Raw genomic sequence first — 18993 nt, 5'->3', positions numbered from 1 at the left:
TAGAATAGTGTACACAGAGGTTGAAAGGTGAGTGACAAAAGTGCTTTGTACACATTATTTAAATATTTCAATAAATACATAAAATACTTAATAATTCATATATAGTGTTTCCTAGTTGAATCAATCATGAACACAAGCTCATAAATAAGTGCAAATATAAGTGCATAAAGTGCTGAGTGAATAAATACGTAAATAATTATATGCTGGCCTCCAACCATTAACAAATAATTAAAAAACAAGTGGATATATGTGTGCTTAAAAAGTTGTTTAGTAATTAAATAATAAACCCAAGGAAATACCTTAACTAAAATAAAAGGTAATACATAATTGATAAAAAAATATATATAATTTAATTCACAGACATGACACCTAAAGTAATAAAAAAACATAAATGAAGTACTTAAGAATATATAACAAGGTAATAATGGTTCTAGAGATAAAAAAGAGGAGAGAACAGCAATATGCTTATCTTAGGTAAGACAAATTGAAGAGTTCATGGAGATGAATTGTAGTCAGCTTCCCAACGCTTTTCGTCAACCTATGACTTCATCAAGGGGATACCTAGCTGTTAATGCCCTCCGGCTTATAAACCCCACTAATAGGAACAATTGGCACTTATTATGACCTCACTTCCTGTAAGTGATTTCGATCATTATTATTGCTTGCATATTGAAATGAATACATATGATCTATAATAACATTATGTCCATCAGTCCTGAAAGATTGTCAATTTATAGTTTTGGAATTATCAAATACAATAAATAAACTAAATAGAATAGCAATGTCAATGGGCTAACGTCATTTCTGCCCTGGATCTGAGTCTGAAAGTCCGGCTTCTTCAGCCCTGACATACAGTCCTCATCATAGCGTGACACGTCCAGGGACGCTGATTACACTGTAGAAGTACGTGCACCCGTACTTAGTGTTGGCATTTCCGCGCCTGGTCTCCAGTGCTTCCACCCATCCTGGCTTCCAATCCTTCTACTCCCGCGCATGCGTGGTGCTTCCTGGTGGTGGCCATCTTTATGGATTCTATTGAAACAGATACGCTGTCTTGTAATGGCGGCCATCTTTATGGATCCTTACAAACAGTTTGTCCAGCACACGGTCGCCATATTTGAATCTCTGGGTCTCATGTAGCAACCTATGCAACTCCAGGCATTGTAATTAAAGAGTAAATGTTCAATAAAATACATCTCTAAAAGAAAAAGAAGGATTAGGATATTAATAAGCAACTATCCTAGTAAAAGAAAGACCCATATTGTCTTTCAACTATATAGACACATAGGCAGCTTATAAATTTATATGGCTAATCAATTAAACAATGTTGACACACACATGTATTACTAAATGTGTTAATGTGCATATGTATAAACATACATCAGGATAATCCACAGTTATAAGACTAATTGTACCAAAAGGATATTTTCCATTCAAAAAAAGGGGGGTACTAACTAATCAAAAAAAAAAAAATATTCACGCAGTTTCATAAAAAGGCATAGTGATCACAGCAGATGTCCTGAATCATAATATTTAAAGCACACAAAAACCCAATATTATACTGTATAAAAAACTGTATAAGAATATATATAAATAAAATTATCTTAAGAGCAGTATAAAAATCAGGAGATTATCATTCTTCCACTTCAAAAATTATCCAAGCATGTATGAGATGTGGCCATTCTAAGTCCTTCAATTTAATGAAAGTCTCGGTTCTATAACCATTTTCCATATTCTTGGAATGACGCTCTTCCTTCATATCTTCATTCCGAATTTTACCTTGGGATTCAAGGGATTATGCTTAACTGTGCACTTACTTGTAACTACAGTACCTGGTATTCCTGGTATTAGTCAAGAAATTCAATGGATTCTTCACTGATGTTAAATGTGAAGTTCAAATTCATATTGTTCTTCATAATATAAGTGAAGAACATCTCAAATGACTCCCTTGTTCCATTCCACACAATTAAAATGTCATCAATATAGCTTTTAAATAAAATAATCTGTTCTTTAAAAGGGTTATTGTTATAAATATGATCTCTTTCAGAGCAGCCCATAAATAAATTGGCGAAGCTGGGCGCAAATGTTGTCCCCATTGCCATGCCACATCTGCCGATAAAAGTGCTCTAAAAATTTAAAATAATTATGGTTTAAAATAAACTTCATAAGATCACAGATACAATTTCTATGTTCATTATTAATTGTTGCATCAGCCTCCAAAAATTCTTTACATGCATTTATCCCTTTGTCATGCTCAATACATGTGTATAATGCCTGGATGTCTATGGTTGCCAATAAGTAAGAGCTCTTCCACCTTAGGGATTCTATAATTTGAAGAACACTTGTAGTGTGCTTTAAGTATGACTCCAGTTCCTTTACATATTTTGATAAAAAAATGTTCACGTATTCCAATAGATGTGACATAAGGGAATCTATTCCCACTATAATGGGTCTTCCCGGAGGTTCTATTAGCGATTTGTGAATCTTCGGAAGGAAATAGAAGATGAGGGTAGTGGGTCTACTCTGGAAAAGGTATTGGAATTCATCTTTCATTAATATTTTGTTATGCAGTCTATATACCAGGAGCTTCCTTAGTTCATCTATATAGTCATCCAAGGGGTCCTTACTCAATTTGATATATGACACTTTATCATCTAAGAGTTAATTGGCTTCTTTAATATAATAAGTCCTGTTCATGATCACTAATCACCCCCCTTTATCTGCTTGTTTAATAATTATATCGGTATTCTTTTGTAGATTCTTCAATCCTTCTCTATTCATTAAATGACTGGTGGTTTAACTGCTGGTTGTACATCATTTTCACAAAGATCTTTCTTAACAAGTTCATAGAACATACTCAGGTGATTGCCTTTAGATTCTAGTGGGTAATACTTTGATTTACATTTGAGTCCAGATTTGGATTCCTTTTCATTAGAATTCATCACTATTGCCTTGTCCTTCCTGATAAAATGTCTTTTTAGTGTGACATTTCTAACAAATTTATTCAAGTCAATAAATGTCTGGAACTTGTTCATACTATTCATTGGAGCAAAATTCAAGCCTTTACTAAGGAGAGTTATTTCCAGTTTAGTAAGGACATGTTTAGACAAATTAAAAATCCCTTTTTCTTCTGGTCTTATTGTAGGTACCTTCTTCTGTGGCTTCTCCCTCCTACCGCCACATTTTCCTCTTCATCTCTTAGGTTCCTTTTGAGAGAGGATGCTAATTTTGTCGTCTCTTTGAAGAATGTTCTCTTTGGATTTTGCATAGTGAATTCTGTGTCCGGAGATAAAAAATTCTCAGTGTCACTTCCAGAGTCCATGCGTTGTAATGTTGAAAATCTATTCTTAAGGTTGATCTCCCCATGGTGTGGGGAGATCATCAAAGAGATGACAAGATTAGCATCCCCTCTCAAAAGGAACCTAAGAGACAAAGAGGAAAATGTGGCGGTAGGATGGAGAAGCCACAAAAGAAGGTACCTACAATAAGACCAGAAGAAAAAGGGATTTTTAATTTGTCTAAACATGTCCTTACTAAACCGGAATTAACTCTCCTTAGTAAAGGCTTGAATTTTGCTCCAACGAATAGTATGAACAAGTTCCAGACATTTATTGACTTGAATAAATTTGTTACAAATGTCACAAGAAGGACAATGCAATAGTGATGAATTCTAATGAAAGGGAATCCAAATCTGGACTCAAATGTAAATCAAAGTATTACCCACTAGAATCTAAAGGCAATTACCTGAGTATGTTCTATGAACTTGTTAAGAAAGATCTTTGTGAAAATGATGTACATCCAGCAGTTAAACACAATTCAACAAATAGAGAGAAGGAAGGATTGAAGAATCTACAAAAGAATACAGATATAATTATTAAACAAGCAGATAAAGGGGGGATTAGTGATCATTGACAGGACTTATTATATAAAAGAAGCCAATAGACTCTTAGATGATAAAGTGTCATATATCAAATTGAGTAAGGACCCCTTGGATGACTATATAGATGAACTAAGGAAGCTCCTGGCATATGGACTTCATAACGAAATATTAACGAAAGATGAATTCAAATACCTTTTCCAGACTAGTCCCACTACCCTCATCTTCTATTTCCTTCCGAAGATTCACAAATCGCTAATAGAACCTCCGGGAAGACCCATCATAGTGGGAATAGATTCCCTTAAGTCACATCTGTCGGAATACGTGGACATTTTTATATCAAAATATGTAAAGGAACTGGAGTCATACTTAAAGGACACTACAAGCGTTCTTCAAATTATAGAATCCCTAAGGTGGAAGAGCTATTACTTATGGGCAACAATAGACGTCCAGGTGTTATACACATGTATTGAGCATGACAAAGGGATAAATGCATGTAAAGAATTTTTGGAGGCTGATGCAACAATTAATAATGAACATAGAAATTGTATCTATGATCGTATGAAGTTTATTTTAAACCATAATTGTTTTAAATTCTTAGAGTAGTTTTATTGGCAGATATGTGGCACGGCAATGGGGACAACATTTGCGCCCAGCTTCGCCAATTTATTTATGGGCTGCTGGGAAAGAGATCATATTTATAACAATAACCCTTTTAAAGAACAGATTATTTTATTTAAAAGCTATATTGATGACATTTTAATTGTGTGGAATGGAACAAGGGAGTCATTTGAGATGTTCTTCACTTATATTATGAAGAACAATATGAATTTGAACTTCACATTTAACATCAGTGAAGAATCCATTGAATTTCTTGACCTAATACTTATGCATGAAGAAAACAGAATTGTGACTAGGAACTATATAAAGAAAGTCGACACAAACAGTTATCTCCATTATAATAGCTGACATTTAAAGAAATGGAAAGACAATATACCACATTCCCAGTTCTCTACGATCAAGCGAACTGTAGTGATCCAGTTACAACGGAAGAACAAATAAGGTTGTATGCAGATAGGTTCATGGGGAAGGATTATCCAAAAGAACTTTTGATGGAAGCAGCAAGGAAAACTAACCAAAAGGAAAGATCAGAGTTACTGAAAAATAAGGAGAGAAATACATGAGATAATAAATTCATCCCCTTTGTCACCACGTATAATGATCAGGAAAAGATAATTAAGAATACTTTGAATAAACACTGGCATATCTTATTGATGGACCCAATTCTTAAAGATTTTCTTCCACCTAAACCCCCGTTGGTCTTTAGGAAGGCCAGGAGCATTAAGGACTCACTAGCCCCAAGTATGATATGGGATATTACATCGAATAACAATAATATGCTACCAAAATGTACAGGAAGTTATAAATGCGGGAGCTGCAATATATGTAAATATCTTCATCCACAAAGAAGATATTTTATGAATTCAGATAATTCTAAAGAATACACAATAAAACAACATATGAACTGGAATTCTACCTCTATTATCTACCTTCTGGAGTGTACTTGTGGCATAAAATTCATTGGAAAGACGAAAAGAACTCTTAAACTACGTATTCAAGAACACATAAGGAATATCCGGAATAAACTGGAGGGTCATGCTGTGGTGAAACATTTAGTACTTCACCATAAGTCTAACCCAGAGGACCTCACATTTAAACCTATTGAACGGGTGCTCTTGGGAGAGAGAGGAGGAGATTTGGCATAAAAGTTATCTAAAAGGGAGATGTATTGGATTTTTGAATTGAGAACATTGGCGCCACTCGGATTCAACGATAACTATGAAATTGCACCTTTTATATAAAAAGATTGTTGACTCCGACTTAGTGTCCATGGGATATGGGACATGCTACTGTATGAGCTACTTTCCTACAGTCAAACCATTTTCCATACACCCAATCTCGTCTGCTCTTGGAAGTTAAGTCCAAATGGGCCCGGTTAGTACTTGGATGGGAGACCTCCAGGGAATACCGGGTACTGTAGTGACAAGTAAGTGCACAGTTAAGCATAATCCCTTGAATCCCATGGTAAAATTTGGAATGAAGATATGAAGGAAGAGCGTCGTTCCAAGAATAAGGAAAATGGTTATAGAACGAGACATTCATTAAATTGAAGGACTTAGAAAGGCCACATCTCATACATGCTTGGATAATTTTTGAAGTGGAAGAATGATAATCTCATGAGTTTTATACTGCTCTTAAGATAATCTTATTTATATATATATATTCTTATATAGTTTTTTATACAGTATAATATTGGGTTTTTGTGTGTTTTAAATATTATGATTCAGGACATCTGCTGTGGTCACTATGCCTTTTTATGAAACTGCGTGAATATATAAATATATTTTTTGATTAGTTAGTACCCCCCTTTTTTTGTATGAAAAATATCCTTTTGGTACAATCAGTCTTATAACTGTGGATTATCCTGATGTATACATTTATACATATACACATATACATATTTAGTAATACATGTGTGTGTCAACTTTGTTTCATTGATTAGCCATAAAAATGTATAAGCTGCCTATGTGTCTATATAGTTGAAAGACAATAATGGTATTTCTTTTACTAGGATAGTTGCTTATTAATATCCTAATCCTTATTTTTCTTTTAGAGATGGATTTTATTGAACATTTACTCTTTAATTACAATGCCCGGAGTTGCATAGGTTGCTACATGAGACCCGGAGATTCAAATATGGCGACCGTGTGCTGGACAAACTGTTAGTAAGGATCCATAAAGATGGCCACCATTACAAGACAGCGTATCTGTTTCAATAGAATCCATAAAAATGGCCGCCGCCAGGAGGCACCACGCATGCGCAGGAGTAGAAGGATAGAAGCCAGGATGGGTGGAAGCACTGGAGACCAGGAGCAGAAATGCCAACACTGAATACGGGTGTACGTACTTCTACAGTGTAATCAGCGTGACTGGACGTGTCACGCTATGATGAGGACTGTATGTCAGGGCAGAAGTGGCTGAACTTTCAGACTCAGATCCAGGGCAGAAATGATGTTAGCCCGTTGACATCGCTATTCTATTAGTTTATTTATTGTATTTGACAATTCCAAACTATCAATTGACAATCTTTCAGGACTGATGGACATAATGTTATTATAGATCATATGTATTCATTTTAATATGCAAGCAATAATAATGATCAAAGTCACTTACAGGAAGTTAGGTCATAATAAGTGCCAATTGTCCCTATTAGTGGGGTTTATAAGCCGGAGGGCATTAACAGCTAGGTATCCCCTTGATGAAGTCATAGGTTGACGAAAAGCGTTGGGAAGCTGACTACAATTCATCTCCATGAACTCTTCAATTTGTCTTACCTAAGATAAGCATATTGCAGTTCCCTCCTCTTTTTTATCTCTAGAACCATTATTACCTTGTTATATATTCTTATGTACTTCGTTTATGTTTTTTATTACTTTAGGTGTCATGTCTGTGAATTAAATTATATATATTTTTTATCAATTATGTATTACCTTTTATTTTAGTTAAGGTACTTCCTTGGGTTTATTATTTAATTACTAAACAACTTTTAAGCACACATATCCACTTTTTTTTTAATTAGTTATTAATGGTTGGAGGCCAGCATATAATTATTTACGGATTTATTCACTCAGCACTTTATGCACTTATATTTGCACTTATTTATGAGCTTGTGTTCATGATTGATTCAACTAAGAAACACTATATATGAATTATTAAGTGTTTTTTTTATGTATATATTGAAATATTTAAATATTGTGTACTAAGCAAATATATTCCTTCTTCACTTTCACATGATAAGAATTCTTTAATGAAGTATGTTTTTCCAGTGCGGTTGGACTTAAATTCCTGTAATGGTTTTGTGGTATTGTTCTTTAAGTTTTTACAGGCTGCACATTTAAGACAATAATGATATCCTTTATTTAGAGAGCAAGTTTTTTCTTCTAAAGGAATAAATCTTTTCACTAATTCCTGTTTCATATTCCTCATTTTCTGGTAGATAATGAGGATTTTGTGGTAGTATAAAGTTCAGTTCTGTATCTAACTTCAGAATGTGCCAATGTTTTCTCATGAGGTTTTCTATGGCATTGCTATTGCTGTTTCATTGTGTTATGAATGAGAGGTCCATTTTTTCATCTTTGTTCTTTTGTTTCTATGTGATTAGATCCTTTCCTTCCAATTGTTCCACTTTTTTAATTGAGTTTCCAGAGTACTAGGTTAGTATCCCTTATTGTTAAAATTAGTTTTTACCTCTCCACTTTGTAGACAGTAAACTGAATCTTCCGTGCAGTTTAGTTTTACTCATCTAAACTGGTCTCCCGTTATGTTTTTAATCCAGTTCCTGTGATGATTGCTTGATACTGGTCGCACGTTATTTCTGTTGTCTTTTTTTATGTGTGTTCTGGACTGAAGCTCGTTTTCTTTAACATAAATCTCCAAATCAAGAAATGTTACATTAACTATGCTGGTTGTTGTTGTAAATTATTTATTCATTTTGTTTTGTTGATGTAGTAACACTTGGGAACAGTGAGAGTTAAGAGTGTACTTTTTGTACACTCTTAACTCTCATTTTTCCCAAGTATTATTAGTACCATTTCTACTACTTGATTCTTTCATCATTACCATCATTCATGTATGTAATGTTCCTACATTCTTTTATAAACCCACTATTCTCTTAATAACCCCCCTTTTTTGCATTAATTTACATATTTATGTTTTGCTGAGATCAGTCTTATATGTAGTCTTTTGTCACATAACTGTGTTTCATTCAATGCCATTTTATATAACCATCAATGCAGGACTATGCACTACCCCCATAAACAGCTAGGTGAGCATAACTCTCCCTAACACAAGGCAGGGTGGATAAAACCCCACACCAGCACCATAAGGGTGGAATTGACTCTGCAAGGACTCATAGCCGCTGACCGTTTTATTTGGACGGTACAGGAGAGAAGGTTTGTTCAACTCTACATTCCTGAAGAAGCCTGTGATCAGGTGAAACATTGAAGCAAGTGGAACATATAGATTCCGCATCTACCGCCATAAACTGTTATGCGCAGGAGATGGAGACACTGGTAAGTCTGCTGGCAGACCCTTCCACATACCACCATAGCAGATCATGCACACCCAGCTTACTGAATACACCTGCGTGACCACAGCGCCTGTACATCAGTAGCCATACAGAACCTGGAAACCAAGGGAACTAAGGTTGACCAGCCTTCAGAGGCATGATATTGAGCACCTGACCACACACTGGACCTCATTCAGAGTCGGTCGAAGCAGCCGCACGGTCGTATGCCATCGATGTTCGCTAAACTGCGCATGTGTAAAGTTCGCAATGCACGTGCGCAAACTAGCCACTAAGATCAGAAATTTCTCTCTCCTTGAGCACAGCCAGGTCGGTAGTTTGAGTGACAGATTGAACTGCTTGTGGGTGGTAACAGGGGAAGGTGCTTGAAAACGGGGGAGTGGAGATCCGAACGCAGGCATGCCTAATTATGTGAACGGCGTTTTATGGGAGTGCATAATTAACAAAGTAGTGTCATGGCACACGTGACATGGGAGGTTTTTACACTGACATTATCGTAGAGCTTAAGAGAGGGTATGGTCAACCTTAAGCTCTACGACCATTTCCGATGGTCTCGATTAATCCTTATATGCCCAGAGATGACGTGTAATGCGTACGAGAAGGGGGCGTATTTTTTGTCTTCCGGCTGATTCCTCCCCTTGGTCGACCAGCTGCCGATCCGATCTTAGGGACGCAACATGCGAGTGCATCATTTGCATATCCGGCCCCTTTTCCCGTACGACCGTGCGGCCGCTTCGACCGACTCTGAATGAGGTCCTGTGTCCCTTTCTTCTAAATACTACCATTGGGAGCAAATCATAAAGACACCTTTACTGGGGTGAGTAAAACGCACTCAGTGTATCACCACCAGATATTTTTGATATTTATACATAAGGACATTATCCCCGACAGACATTATTACAAGTGGGGTTATTCCAGTATACACAAAAGTTATTCATACGTTTCTAGATTTTATATGTTGTACCAATGTTGCATTTTTTATGTTAACGTGATATATGTTGTCATGTGGTAATTTCATGTGTTTTGTATACCAGTATTAGGTGTTTGCACTTCAGATACAGTTTTAACGAATTGATACACGTATTTACATTTTTGTATATATTTTTTAAGTAAAGTATACAAATTTTATAACTTTATAAACCTACCTAATCGTTATTAAATCCAAAGTTTCCTTTTAGTAGATTTTATCACCAATAAATTTCATATTAGATTACTTCTCCAATATTGTAGTATGCTTATGCTTATGGTGTATTTGAGGTAACTTCTTTGCTAAGAAACTAAGGGCCTGCTTCTGACCCACTCGCGAGCGGCTGTCCGCTCGCAAGTGGGTCGATGTTCTGGACTGAGCATGCGCACGACGGAGGGAGCTCCGTCGTGCGCATGCGCCAGACGCGACGAGCGAAGGAAAGTTCTTCGCTCGTTGTGTCCGATCAAAGGGGGCGTGCTGTCAATGTTGATTGACAGCACGCCCCCTTTGGTAGGCGTGTCGGGGGCGTGCCTCCCTGACGGGGGCGTTCCCACGGGAACGCCTCCCGTCAGAAGCCGGCCCATTGACATCACTAGTGATGTCAGTGGGAGTGATTTTGGCCCTGATAGAGCCAAAATCACTCCGGAGCTTGCGGTTGAAAACCTCAACCGCAGGCTCCGGCTCGCAATTTCGATGGTCGCGATGGTCTCGACCATCGCGGCCATCAAAATGCACGCTCGTATAGCCTGTGGGTGGTTACCCACAGCTATATGAGCGTCCAGAAGGACGCTCCATTTTCATGGAGGCCGGCCCTCATTCAGAGCATGCGCTCTGCTCAGAGCGTACGGCTCTGAATGAGGGCCTAAGGCCCTCCTACCTTAAAATGGAGCGTCCTCTTGGACGCTCGTATAGCTGTGGGTCACCACCCACAGGCTATACGAGCGTGCATTTTGATGGCCGCGATGGTCGTGACCATCTCGACCATCGAAATTGCGAGCCGGAGCCTGCGGTTGAGGTTTTCAACCCCAAGCTCCTGAGTGATTTTGGCTCTATCAGAGCCAAAATCACTCCCACTGACATCACTAGTGATGTCAGTGGGCCGGCTTTTGACGGGAGGCGTTCCCGTGGGAACGCCCCCGTCAGGGAGGCACGCCCCCGGAACGCCTACCAAAGGGGGCGTGCTGTCAATCAACATTGACAGCACGCCCCCTTTGATCGGACACAACGAGCGAAGGACATTCCTTCGCTCGTCGCGTCTGGCGCATGCGCACGACGGAGCTCCCTCCGTCGTGCGCATGCTCAGTCCATAACATCGACCCACTTGCGAGCGGACAGCCGCTCGCGAGTGGGTCTGAATCAGGCCCTAAATTTTGTAAAATGGAATCAATATATTTTGACAAATTAGTTCTGATCAAACTTAGGTCCAATATTATCAGGCATCGGGAAGGCAGAGACTGGAAAGGTAGGGAAAGTCAGGGTTTTACAACAACGGGACAACAGTGACTGTGTTTTGGAATCCAATAAGCAATTACTCAAAGAGAAGCTATAAACATATGTTTATATTAACACATCATAAGTTTTTCTTTACAGGTGCCACATTAATAATATTTTCTTAACATTTTACACATCTTAATAATGGCGCTAATTTTTTATCAAAACTTAAGGGGGGATAGCTGTGTGTATGTGTGTTTGTGTATATACAGATATTCAGAGAAATGTAAGGTGGATGGGCAAGGGCTGGCTGTTAACTTTTAGCCTGGGGGTCAAACACAAGCAAGTGGCCCTGGCTTTTCTACTAGTACATTGTGGTGCTTGGCGCCTTTAAGGTAACGCCATCTCCAATTTCAGCATCTACAGACAACGCAGTACCGCTTAGTCTTTCTTTAGATACCACCATCGGTCGCACCATCAAAACTTACACCTGCCCTATTATAGGTGCAGATCATCAACCTGAGTATGGCTTCCAATGTGAGCTATTACACATCTCAATATGCAATCACTTTCAGCAACACACCTGTGTCACTCCAACAGGGCTGAAACTAGGATTTCTGTCAACCGGTGCAAGGCAGTCATTTTGCGCCTCCTTCCTTCCTGTACCTGGATTTTGTCCTTGCTCCTCCATAAGACAGTGCACTAGACATCCCTGGTATAGTGACTTACATTATTCCACACACCATAATGCCCATTACACATTATGCCACACACTGTAATGCCTATTACCAAAGTGCCACTTACATATTTGCCCGACACCATTTTATGCCCCACAGTAAGGCTTCTAATTACTTTCAAATTACCTGCTCAGGGGTTTTATGCTCATTACCAGGGGTTCCATGCTCACTGTCGGGGGTTTCATGCTCGTTGTCGGGGCTTTCATGCTCGTTGTCGGGGGTTTCATGCTCATTGTCAAGGGGTTTCATGCTCGTTGTCAAGGGGTTTCATGCTCATTACCAGGAGGTTTCATGCTCATTGTCAGGGGGTTTCATGCTTGTTGACAGGTGGTTTCATACTCATAGCCAGGGGGTTTCATGCTCATTGCCAGGTGGTTTCATGCTCGTTGCCAGGGGTTTCATGCTCGTTTCCAGGTGGTTTTATGTTCATTTTCATGGGGTTCATGCTCATTGTCATGGGGTTTCATGCTCGTTGCCAGGGGGTTTCATGCTCATTTCCATGGGGTTTATGCTATTTGCCAGGGGGTTTCATGGGAGAAGATGCAGCCTTCTGCATCTTCTCCCAGCAGCGCCAGCGTTCCTGGCACTTCTGGGAACGCTTTGTGCATTGCGCTAGCCTAACACACAATAGAGGTGCAGTAGGACTTCTAGCATCTGTCTTCTCCTTGGCGGCGGCCATTTTTGGATGGCATTTTTCTGCAGAGCCCATGTGGATGGAGCCGTCTGCATGGAATCTGCAGCCCCCAAGTCACTGCACATTACAAGACTGCGTGGGATGGGCAGGGGCTGAGTCAACCCTTTTTCACCACCTGCATTCCGGCACCCGGTGCACGTTCACCTCTAGCCCCCCCCCCCAGTTGCGGCCCTGACTCCAATAACACACCCATATTACACTGCATCCATTTAGCCAACCATCTGTAATCATCCAGAAATGCCCAACACATTTCTAATACACTTCTTCATGCGTCTGTCTGTACTGCAACTCTGTGTTAACACCATCGGGATCTATGTACGGTGGAACTCAGATGCATGCACAGATGGAAAACATCACTTCACATCATATGTCACCTGTAATAGGACAGGCGCAGCCAATACTCCTTTATACAGGTTCCTCTGAGACCCTTTATGAACTACAGCAGCAAAACAAAAAAGCAAACTTGGTTGACTTTTTCACATTTTTTTCAACACCCTTATCTTAAGGATAAATAAATAAAAAAACAGGAGTGTCGGAGTGTGGACAGGACATAGCTAACTGCCAGGCAGACAGACTGCTGGTCGACTGCCCTAATTGTGGCCGGGGAGTATCTTCTGTCTGCCTCCTGCCTGCAGGCAGTGGTGTGCCTGTCTGTAGGTGTCAGTAACAGCAGCAAGGTATGTTAAGTAATTAGAACACACTAACAGTCCAGGCAAGGATAGCATACATGAGCATATGTTTCTTAATTAGAAGTGGCTCAGTAATTTTGATTTAACCATCTATGCTCAAGCATGGATATCGCAAAAACCTGGTGTACCTTGAGGACCGAGGTTGGGAAACACTGAGTTAGAGGAAGTCCCTTTTTTTCTTAATAATTTATTTTTTTCTCATAACTTACTCACAATGAAATGTCATTGTGATCAAGTTATAAATTTAAATACGTTCCAAGTTTACCCTTGGCAAGAAATGTACTTTGCCCCCGATAAGTGGAATTACACTTTACACAAAACATTCTTCTTTTATTTATATATTGCCACCAGCTTACCCAGGGCCTTATATATTTATACCTATCATCTCCCATCCCTTATATATTTTATACCTATCATCTCCCTTCCCTTATATATTTTATACCTATCATCTCCCTTTGGTTATATATTTATACCTATCATCTCCCATCCCTTATATATTTTATACCTATCATCTCCCTTCCTTTATATATTTTATACCTATCATCTCCCTTCCCTTATATATTTTATACCTATCATCTCCCTTTGGTTATATTTTTTATACCTATCATCTCCCATCCCTTATATATTTTATACCTATTATCTTCCTTCCCTTATATATTTTATACCTATCATCACCATTCCCTTATATATTTTATACACACCACCTCCCACATGTTTTTTGCCCATCTCCCTCTATATATTTTATACCTATCATCTCCCTACCCTTATATATTTTAGACTCACCACCTCCTACATATGTTTTTTGCCCATCATCCCGCTATATATTTTAAACTCATCCCTCCCTACCCTTATATTCTTTATACCTATTACCTTCCTTCTCTTATATATTTTAGACTCATCACCTCCCATATATGTTTTTTGCCCATCACCCATCTATATATTTTAAGTACTCTTTTAACTTACTTTATGCTGGGCTAACTGGTTAGGGCAGGCACTCCTCTCTGCACATTTTTTCTTGTTGCACAGGCAGGACTCAGGAGGCGGAGCAGTCAGGATCGATAAAGGGAGCCAGGGACTTGCACACCACCCTGACTCTCAGAGGATTCAAAGAAAAGGAAGGAGGAGATGAATGGGAAGGAGAAATTGGTGGGAGGGGATCACGTGTTGCCAGAGCTCTCGACATGGGGTAAAGGCCATGGGAGAAGCTGCAGCTAGGCATGCGCAGCAGCCCTCCCGCAGCCATATATTTTATCTTAACTATAGAATGAGCGGACTCTGATCGCTTCCCGATCAGAGGTCAGATGAGCTGCGATCATGGTAGCCATAATCCAGGCCAGCAGCAGTGTGAGCCAGCCCAGAGGGGGAAGCATGGGACTGGCTCAGCCATCCCATACAGAGTGAAGTGCCGGTCATAGTGCTGCACAATTGTACCAGCCTGAGGGGCAGGTGGCACCTTGCCGCCTGGTCCAGCCTGCCCCTAGGGATGGGAGACAGCATAGATCCTTTGCTCATTCCACATGTTGTTGGCCATTTTAACAAACTGCAGACTCCAGTCCCCACAGTTATTATTTATAACAAACCTATTTGAACTATTCAATCGATTACACCAATTAATGCCTAGGATTATATCTATGATAGTATATCACATTATACAAAACTTCCCAATATTATCATAATGTGGCTAGTAATTCATAACCCCTTTGGAAACAAGCACTTGACTCAATGCCTTATTATTAAGGGGAAAAGCACATGGCAGTCACCATTTTTTTTCAACTTTCTACAATTACTAGCTAACATTATGCTCACTCCCAGCGCAGTCAGAATAATGGAAAGATAAGCGCCGCATGACTTCCGGTTCTGGCCACATGATCCTGACAACCTATATAAACCCACGCATCTAGCAGCACCAGTATCCCTGCGGAAGAGCAAGATTGCTCGAAATGCATGGGACCTACTGAATGCTGCTATTCTACAACTCTTGGACTTCACAGACTCACATCAGTGAAACACGCAGATTGGAACTGGGATCCTTCTGCGTGCACATCACGTGATCATGGGAGGCCACATGGTACTGAGTACCCAGACTATTTAGCTGGACCTTTTTTTACATCAGTATTATTCGTTGTACCCCACCCAGTATTGAATATATTTATTGTATGCTATTTTATTGCCACCAGTGGTTACTTTGTGCATCTTGGCACAAGTGAATTCCATTTACTTTTATTGTTTCTATTTTATTTCATTAAATTGCCAGAATATTTGTTTTTACGATATCACACTATGTTTATCCATTTCTTTCTTTCACATATGAATTTTTAACTTCATTCAAGAGAAGCAACTCACCTATTAAGGTGTGCTGTAGTGTTGTCCAGGGGGTGCTCTGTCCATCAGGGGTGCTCCCCCCAAGTGCTAAAAAAATTATATTTTTTCTGTGTTTGTGAATTGTGTGCGCAGTAGCCGCACGTGCATCAACAAAGTAGTGCCAAGCGTGCGCCTGTGTCATAAGTAAAGGGCCGGCTGGCTTGACCGTTAAAGGGTGCTGTAACCCCCAAAGTACACTCCAAAACAAATAACAAAATATTTTTTCTGTGTTTGTGAATTGTGTGCGCAGTAGCCGCACGTGCATCAACAAAGTAGTGCCAAGCGTGCGCCTGTGTCATAAGTAAAGGGCCGGCTGGCTTGACCGTTAAAGGGTGCTGTAACCCCCAAAGTACACTCCAAACCAAATAACAAAATATTTTCTGTGTTTGTGAATTGTGTGCGCAGTAGCCGCACGTGCATCAACAAAGTAGTGCCAAGCGTGCGCCTGTGTCATAAGTAAAGGGCCGGCTGGCTTGACCGTTAAAGGGTGCTGTAACCCCCAAAGTACACTCCAAACCAAAAAAATATATATTTTCTGTGTTTGTGAATTGTGTGCGCAGTAGCCGCACGTGCATCAACAAAGTAGTGCCAAGCGTGCGCCTGTGTCATAAGTAAAGGGCCGGCTGGCTTGACCGTTAAAGGGTGCTGTAACCCCCAAAGTACACTCCAAACCAAAAAAATATATATTTTCTGTGTTTGTGAATTGTGTGCGCAGTAGCCGCACGTGCATCAACAAAGTAGTGCCAAGCGTGCGCCTGTGTCATAAGTAAAGGGCCGGCTGGCTTGACAATTAAAGGGTGCTGTAACCCCCAAAGTACACTCCAGTCCAAACCAAAAAAATATATATTTTCTGTGTTTGTGAATTGTGTGCGCAGTAGCCGCACGTGCATCAACAAAGGAGCAGCGCCAAGCGTGCGCCTGTGTCCCATAAGTAAAGAGCCGGCTGGCTCATTTCTTAAAGGGTGGTGTAACCCACAAAGTGCACTACTCTCCAGCAAAAATAAAAAAATATTTTCTGTGTTTGTGTTCGCCTTAGCCGCACGTATATATCAAATCGATATAACATAAATGGAGGACCAAACTTTCTCCGATAAAAATAAAATAGAGAAAGATCAAGAACCACTTCCTCTTAGTGCTGAAGCTGCTGCCACTAGTCATGACATAGACGATAACATGCCATCAACGTCGTCTGCCAAGGCCGATGCCCAATGTCATAGTAGAGCCACATACAATCCCAAATGACAAAGTTCAGGAAAATGACCTTAAAAAAAACATTGAAATCATCTGAAGAGAAACGTAAACTTGCCAATATGCCATTTATGACACGGAGTGGCAAGGAACGGCTAAGGTCTTTCCCTATGTTCATGGCTAGTGGTTCAGCTTCACATGACGATGGAAGCCCTCCTCCCACTAAAAAAATCAAACGAGTTAAGCTGGCAAAAGCACAGCGAAGAACTGTGCGTTCTAAGAAGATATCACAAATCCCCAAGGAGAGTCCAAGTGTGGTGGCGGTTGCGATGCCTGACCTTCCCAGCACTGGACGGGAAGAGGTGGCTCTTTCCACCATTTGCACGCCCCCTGCAAGTGCTGAAAAGAACACCCACATTCCACTTGCTGATATGCAAATTGAAGATGTCACTGTTGAAGTACAACAGGATGAGGATACTGGTGTAGCTGGCGCTGAGGAGGAAGTTGGCGAGGAGGATTCTGATGGTGATGTGGTTTGTTTAAATCAGGCTCCGGGGGAGACAGTTGTTGTCCGTGAGATGAAAAAGCCCATCACGGTCATGCCTGGGCAGAAGACCAAACATTCCACCTCTTTGGTCTGGCAATATTTCTATCCAAATCTGGACAACAACTGTCTTGCCATATGTACCTTATGTAAAGGTGGAATAAGTAGGGGTAGGGACGTTAACCACCTAGGAACATCCTCCCTTATACGGCACCAGCAGCGCATTCATAATAAGGTACTGTCAAGTTCAGAAACTTTGGCTAAGACCGTAAGCAGTCCAGGGACACCTAAATCCCGTTGTCCTGTTGTATCCAAGCGCCTGCAAACCACACCGTCAACTCCCTCCTCGTCAATTTCCTCCTTAGTCAGGATCGGAAGTAGTCCTGCAGGCCATGTCACTGGCATGACTGACTCTCCTATCCGGGATTCCTCCGGAGGATCCTGCATTGCTACGCCTCCTGCTGCTGCTGCTGGGAGTCGTTCATCATCCCAGAGAGGAAGTAGGAACACCACTACTTTTACTAAACAATTGACCCTCCAACAGTCCTTAGCGAGGAGGATGAAGTACGACAGCAGTCATCCTAAAGCAAAACGTATAACTGAGGCCTTGACTGCTATGTTGGTGTTAAACGTGGGTCCGGTATCCGCCATTAGTGCAGTGGGATTTAGACAATTGATGGAGGTAGTGTGTCCCCGGTTCCAAATCCCGTCTAGATTCCACTTCACTAGGCAGGCGATACCGAGACTGTACAGAAACGTCAGAAAAAGTGTCCTCAGTGTCCTGAAAAATGCGGTTGTACCCAGTGTCCACTTAACCACGGACATGTGGACAAGTGGAACAGGGCAGACTAAGGACTATATGACTGTGACAGCCCACTGGGTAGATGTATCACCTTACGTAGCAACAACAGCAGCGTCACCAGTAGCAGCATCTCAGAAACGCCAGCTCGTTCCAAGGCAGGCTATGCTGTGTATCACCGGTTTCAGTAAGAGGCACACCGCCGACAACCTCTTAGAGAAACTGAGGGAAATCATCGCACAGTGGCTTACCCCACTTAGACTCTCCTGGGAATTTGTGATATCTGACAATGCCACCAATATTGTGCGGGCATTACATCTGGGCAAATTCCAGCACGTCCCATGTTTTGCTCACACAATAAACTTGGTGGTGCAGAATTTTCTGAAAAGCGACAGGGGCGTGCAGGAGACGCTTTGGGTGGCCCGAAAAATTTCTGCCCACTTTCGCCATTCAGCGACTGCGTGCCGAAGACTGGAGCGCCAGCAAACACTCTTGAACCTGCCCTGCCATCACCTGAAGCAAGAGGTTGTGACGCGGTGGAACTCAACCCTCTATATGCT

At 40.6% G+C, this 18993-nt stretch overlaps 1 protein-coding gene and 1 pseudogene across 2 annotated transcripts in view; both read left to right on the top strand.

Annotated features, from left to right (window-relative positions):
* LOC148477771 (uncharacterized) overlaps positions 1-18993 on the top strand; it is a 147254-nt gene that overhangs the window by 109873 nt on the left and 18388 nt on the right. The window lies entirely within an intron of this gene.
* On the top strand, positions 5803-5921 carry LOC148477772 (5S ribosomal RNA; annotated as a pseudogene).

The sequence above is a fragment of the Taudactylus pleione genome, unplaced genomic scaffold (genome assembly GCF_031769625.1).
Source record: "Taudactylus pleione unplaced genomic scaffold, aTauple2 ptg000690l, whole genome shotgun sequence".
In the NCBI taxonomy this organism is placed as follows: domain Eukaryota; kingdom Metazoa; phylum Chordata; class Amphibia; order Anura; family Myobatrachidae; genus Taudactylus; species Taudactylus pleione.
The sequence above is the reverse complement of the archived record's forward strand: the minus strand, read 5'-3'. Positions and strand labels throughout refer to the sequence as shown.